We start from the raw sequence: 6826 nt of genomic DNA on the forward strand, positions 1-6826 counted from the left end.
AGAAGCAGTTTCTTTCATCTGGCATGGCAACAATATACCTTCACTATCCTACCTTAGGAGTATATCAACTTAGCCTACCTCATAATTTACTATTCAGGATTTTGCTAATCTTTTCCTTCTGTAAGATATTGCATCAATCCATTATTTTGATGACATTATGTGAGCAAGAAGTAGCAGCTACTCCAGAGTTGTTGGCAACGCATTTGCAAGTCACAGTGTGGTAAATAAATCCAACTAAAATTCAAGGTCCTTCTACTTAGGACAAGTGGTGTGGGACATGTCAAGATATCCCTTCCAAGATGAAGGGTAAGTAGTTGCATTGACTCCTGCTATAACCAAAGTTAAGACACAACATTCAATGGGCCTTCTTGAATTTTAGAGGCAACTCATTTGCATTTGCATGCATTACTGTAGCCTATTTACCAACTTACCCAAACAGCTGCTAGTTTTGAATGAGGCTCATGATAAGAGAAGGCTCCTCAACAGATCCAAGTTGCCATTAAAGCTTTCTGGAATTTAGACTGTGTAACAGAGCAGATCTAACAGTAATTACAGTGTCTGTCAGTGGTATGTAAAGATGCCTTTTGCAGGTCCTTATAGAAACATCACAGCACCCAAGATTTTCAAGAAAACTTCTGCCATCCTTTGTTGATAACTACTTTCCTTCTGAGAAATAATTTTTAGTTGGTTACAGGACTTCAGTAAAGAACGAAGTTATCTGAGTTATTCAACATGAGCTGGAAATAGTTTGACTCACCTATCTATATAGTTTGGTGTGCATTCCATCCTCAAACAGAAGTAGTATAAACACTATTGCTTGACAGTCTGCTTGAGATAAGGCACCTATGGTCTCATAGGGAGCTCTCTACAATCAGCTGACAGAGGAAGAGAAAATTCAAGCTCAGTTTATAGATGGTTTGCATGTTAGGCAGACACCATGTGAAAATAGAGAACTGCAGGAATACAGCCCCTTTCTGTGACATCCTTGCAGGACAATAGTAAAGAGAAAACTCCCAGTGGGCAGAACTTTGTAAGTGTAGTTAATTGTTTACTCTGCTTGGAAGAACAGATTTCCAGACTTGAGATTATATACCAATTCTTGAGATGTGGCCAATTATTTGGGTGGTTGGTCAGAGATTGGAGGAAATAGGACTAGAAAAATGATGCTAAGGAAATCTAGGGAAGAGGTATGTGGGTAGACTCCCCCCTACTCCAGGTTTTCTGTATTTATTCGGAAAGTGATTCAACTATAGAATGATGCATTTTTAGTGCTATGATCTCCAATGTTTTGAAATCTCTTTTCCCTGTAATTATGTTTGTTGCAATTTTATAATCCTGAAGAAATTATTTTATGTGAAGTTTTTATGTATTCAGGTATTTTGCAGGATGTCCAATGTGATCAGTAATAAAGGTTGCAATGAGGTAGTAGCTATGATCATAACTCTCTTGTAATCTAAAAATAACAGGGATTTTCTTAACTGTACATGCAGCTATGAAGTTATCAGGTAATAACTGTCTATCTGAAAGGAACTGGTTATTTTTTCCTTGATCAATTAGTATATCAAGCTGAGAACCTGGATAAGAATTCACAAGATAGGTAGCATCTTCCATTTACTTTGATCTGTTTCCAAATATTCACTAAAGGATTTTTTTTTGTCCCAAGGACAGAACCCTAGGTTGGAAACCAGAACAAATCCTGGCACAGATTTGTACTTTCCAGGATTCTTCAAAGCACAAATCAGCTCTACATCCTCTCATAGAGTGGCCAAAAATAGATATCCTTTGGGGGTCCACAGGAAAATTGGCATTTATGAGTTGGGGAAGCTCCTCAGTTACATAAGAGTACATTCTGTAGTTAGTTTTCCAAGGACCTCCAGTTGCATCCACATAAAACCCAGCACTGATGCCAGAGTCCCAGCTCTCATCTTCTCTTTAGCTTCTACTTTGCAGCCCCCTTCAAACTGTCATGTTCAAAAACTTCCTGAAATCCACCAAAGCACTTGTTGATGGAAATCTATTTCAATGTCATTCTTCTCATGACCAATTACTTTGTCTATACTATATTATAAATGATCCTCTGAGATTGACAGTGGGGAAAGAAGAAGCACCTAGAACCAGGAAGGAATTTTTAAATGGGCAAAAATATGGAAATATTTGAGCCTTTGCAAATGTTCAACAAAGGGTTACCTTAGCAGAGGAGGAGGATTCTAATAATCTAGTGGATAGGATGTCCCATTCTGTGGATAGCAGTCAGTGTTTATCCCCAGCCACTCTGTAATGACTCAGTGGGCTCATGAACAAAGTGGTTATCATTGAAGGGATGGAAGATATACATGGGGCCAGTAACATGGATTGTTACTCACAAAGGCCAATCTGCTTATGAACACTGCTGAGTGAGCATCTACCAGCAGTAGAGGCCAACACTGATTCCCTTATATGCACCATTCCCCAGGAAACTCAGCCAGCAAGCTGGTGGCAACTTGTTTCCATTAGACTCCTTCCATCATGGAAGAGGTAGTGTTTCATTCTTACTGAAATAGACACGTATTCTAGATATGGATTTGCATTCTCTATGTGATGCTTTTGCCAAGATTAACTACTGGGGACTTAATGAGCACCTTACTCACTATTGTGCTATTACAATAGCGTTGTTTTTGATCAAGGAATTCATGTCATATCAAATGAAATGTATCAATGATTCCATGTTCACAAAATTCACAATCTTACAATGTTTTCCACCATCTTGAATAAGTTGCTATGATAGAACAGTGGAATGGCTTTACGAAGACTTAGTTACAGTGTCAGGTGATAGTACTTTGTGAGATTAAGGCAATGTCATACAAAAAATGTATATACTCTAAGTCATCATTCAATATATTGCTGTTTTTCCCACAGCCAAGTTTCATGGGTCCAAGAAGCCAGGTGTAGAAGTGAGAGTGGCACCACTCAATATTGCCTCTAAATATCCACCAGTAAGATTTTGGCTTACTATCCTGTAACATTATGCTTTATTGTTCTAGAGGTCTTACTTTCAAAGGGAAGAATGCTTCCACCCAAGTGAGACAAACATTCTTTTGAACTGGAAGTTAAAAATGACTCTAGGTTACTTTGAATTCCTCATGCCTATGAATCAACAGGCGTATGAAGGAATTATTGTACAGGCTGATGTTCTTAATCCCAATTACTAAAGTGTAATTGGATTGCTATTCCACCATGGAGGTAAGGAAGAGCATGTAAGAAGTGAAAGATATACTTTGTGTGTCTCTTAGTACTACCATACCCTGTGATTAAAGTCAATGGAAAACTAAAATTCAATTCAAGCAGGACTGTTAATGGTCCATACTCTTCAGGAATGAAAGTTTGGGTCACTCCATCAAGTAAAGAATATATATATTCTTTATACATATATAGTCTTTATGACTCTTTACCTGAGGCTTATAAAGAATATACATGTATAAAGAAAGAGTGAGAGTTATAATATCAGCTATAAACTCATGACCATTTACATAAATAAGATCTGTAATTGTTATAAACAGTTGTTCCTTGTTTTGTTATGAATATATTGTGTGCATGTAGAAAATCTCTTTGTTTTCTTGTCTCTCTTATCCCTTTATAATATAAAATGAGATGTCTTGAATACATTATGTTAACTTCATATCATAGTTTTAAGATATACAATATCAGGGAAAATAGTAAACATCACCTGCAAACATTAAATCCTCTTCTAGGGAAGGGTTATTGCATTTTTGATTATATACAGGATAGTTGTAATATGATAGGGAGAATTATTACATTTTATTTTATTTTACTAATACTTTATTTATTTATTTGACAGAGAGAGATCACAAAGAGGGGGAGCTGCAGTCAGAGGGAGAGGGAGAAACAGGTTCCCTACTGAGCAGGGAGCCCTGATGTGGGACTGGATCCCAGGACCCTGGGATCAGGACCTGAGCTGGAGGCAGATGCTTAACTAACTGAGTTGCCCAGGCATCCCAAGTTATGACATTTTAATTGTCTTTATTTAGAGATTAATTATGGATTTAAAGCAGAAAGATCTTTATCTATTTTCAAAGGAACGGACATTATTTACAACAGAATGTAAAGAAGTTCAAGACTGAGGCACCTGGGTTGCTTACTCTTGATTTCAGCTCAGGTCATGACCTCAGGGTCCTGGGGTGAGCCCTGCACTGGGCTTCCCACTCAGTGGGCAATCTGCTTGTCTCCCTTTGCTCACTCTGTCTCTCTCAAATAAATAAATAAATAAATAAATAGATAGATAGATAGATAGATAGATAGATAGATGATAGATAAAAGTTCAACGCTAAAGGTTTTTTTTTTAAGTTTTTATTTGAATTCCAGTTAACATACAGTGTTTTCAAATGTACAAAATAGTGATTCAACAATTCCATACAACACCCACTGGGAATCACAAGTGCACTCCTTAATCCTCTTAATATTTCTTGCAGTATGAATGTAGAGGGGGAAAAAGGAACAATTGAATATCTACTTAAAGAGCATTTAGAGGCACAGATTCCCTCCTTGCCTGAGCTCATTAGATGGCCACTATCTCTATTCTCACCTAACCAGAAAGGATGGGCATGATATATTCAATGTGCAAAATGGGAAAATATGCATCCAGGAATACTTTATATATCAAGGCTGTCATTCAGAATAGAAGGAAACATAGAGTTTCCAAGACACACCTAAACCAAAAGAATTTGTAAACACTCAACCAGCCCTGCAAGAAATATTAAGAGGATCCTTTGAGTGGAGAGAGAGTCCAAAAGTAACAAAGACCTGAAGGTAACAGAGACAATCTACAGGAATGGCAACATTACAGTAATACAGTGGCACTAAATTCATGTTTCAATAATTACTCTAAATCTAATGGACTAAATTATCCAATCAAAAGATTCAGGATATCAGAATAGATAAAACAACAACAACAACAAGACCCATTGATATACTGCTTTACAAGTGACTCATTTTAGACATAAAGACACCTCCAGGTTGAAAGTATGGAGGTGGAGAATCATTTATAATGCTAATGGACATCAAAGGAAAGCTGGAGTAGCCATCCTTATATCAAATGAACTAGATTTTTAACCAAAGACTGTAATAAGAGTTGAAGAATGACACCAAATCATAATAAGAGGGACTAAGAAACAAGAAGATCTAACAATTATAAATATTTATGCCCTTAATTTGGAAGCAGCCAAATATATATAACCAATGAATAACAAAATTAAAGAAATTCATTGACAATAGTACAATAATAGTAGGGGATTTTAACAGTGCACTCACAGCAATGGATCCACCATCTAAGCAGAAGAATGAGGAAACAGGGGCTTTGAGTGACACACTGGACCAGATGGACTTCACAGATATATTCAGAGCAATCCAACCTAAAGGAGCAGAATACATATTCTTCTCCAGTGCACATGTAGCATTCCCCAGAATAGATCACATACTGAGTCAAAAATCAGGCCTCAGTGGGTACCAAAAGATTGGATCATTCCTTGCATATTTTCAGACCACAATGATTTAAAATTGGAACTCAATGAAAGATGATATTTAGAAAGACCATAAATACATGGAGGCTAAAGATCATTCTACTAAAGAATGAATGACTCAACCAGAAAAATTAAAGAAGAATTTTAAAAATTCATGGAAACAAATGAAAATGAAAGCACAAGTGTTCAAAACCTTTGGGATGCAGCAAAGATGGTCCTAAGAGGGAAGTATATAGCAGTACAAGTTTTTCTCAAGAGATACAAAAGGTTTCAAATACACAAGTTAACCTTACCCCTAAAGGATCTAGAGAAAGAACATCAGATAAAGCCTAAATCCAGTAGCACAAGGGGGAAAAAAGATTAGAGGAGAAAGCAATGATATAGATTTTTATAAATGATATAGAAATTTAAAAAAAAAAACAGATCAAAGAAACTAGGAACTGGCTCTTTTAATAAAAAAGATTTTATTTATGTATTCATGAGAGACACACAGAGAGAAGCAGAGACATAAACAGAGGAAGAAGCAGGATCCTTGCAATGAGCTGGATATGGGACTCAATTCCCAGACCCAGATCACTCCCTGAGCTGAAGGCAGATGCTCAACCATTGAGCCACCCAGGCATCCCTAGGAACTGGTTCTTTGAAAGAATAAATAAAATCAATAACCCCCTCGCCAGACTTACCAAAAAGAAAAGAGGAAGGACCCAAATTAATGAAATCATGAATGAAAGAAGAGAAATCATGACCAACAGTGAAGAAATACAAATAATTATAACAATATTATGAGAAATAATGTCAAAAAATTTGGCAATCTGGAAGAAATGTATAAATTCTTAGAGCATATAAACTAACAGTACTGAAACAGGAATAAGTGGAAAAGGTGAACAGACCTATAATGAGCAAGGAAATTGAAGTAATAAACAAAAACCATCAAACAAACAAGAGTGCAGGGCCGGATAGCTTCACAGGTGGAATTCTACTAAATATTTAAAAAATAATTAATACATTTTATTATGAAGCTGTTTCAAAAAACAGAAATGAAAATAAGTCTTCCAAACTCATTCTATGAGGCCAGCATTACCTTGATCCTAAAACCAAAGACATCTATAAAAACACTTACATATGGATATTCTTGATGAATATGAATGTAAAATTTCTCACCAAGATATTAGCTAATACATTCCAACAGTATGTTAAAAAGATTATTCACCATGACCAATTGGGATTTATTCGTGGGCTGCAAGGGTGGGTCAACATCCATAAATCAATCAAAGTGATTCATCACAGTAATAAAAGAAAGGACAAGAGCCATA

At 36.3% G+C, this 6826-nt stretch overlaps 1 pseudogene; it reads right to left on the bottom strand.

Annotated features, from left to right (window-relative positions):
- Positions 1-1362: 1362 nt before the first annotated feature.
- Positions 1363-5321, bottom strand: LOC144289834 (S-formylglutathione hydrolase pseudogene; annotated as a pseudogene).
- Between the last annotated feature and the right edge of the window lie 1505 nt (positions 5322-6826).

Source organism: Canis aureus, chromosome 2, assembly GCF_053574225.1.
Source record: "Canis aureus isolate CA01 chromosome 2, VMU_Caureus_v.1.0, whole genome shotgun sequence".
NCBI classification, from domain to species: Eukaryota; Metazoa; Chordata; class Mammalia; order Carnivora; family Canidae; genus Canis; species Canis aureus.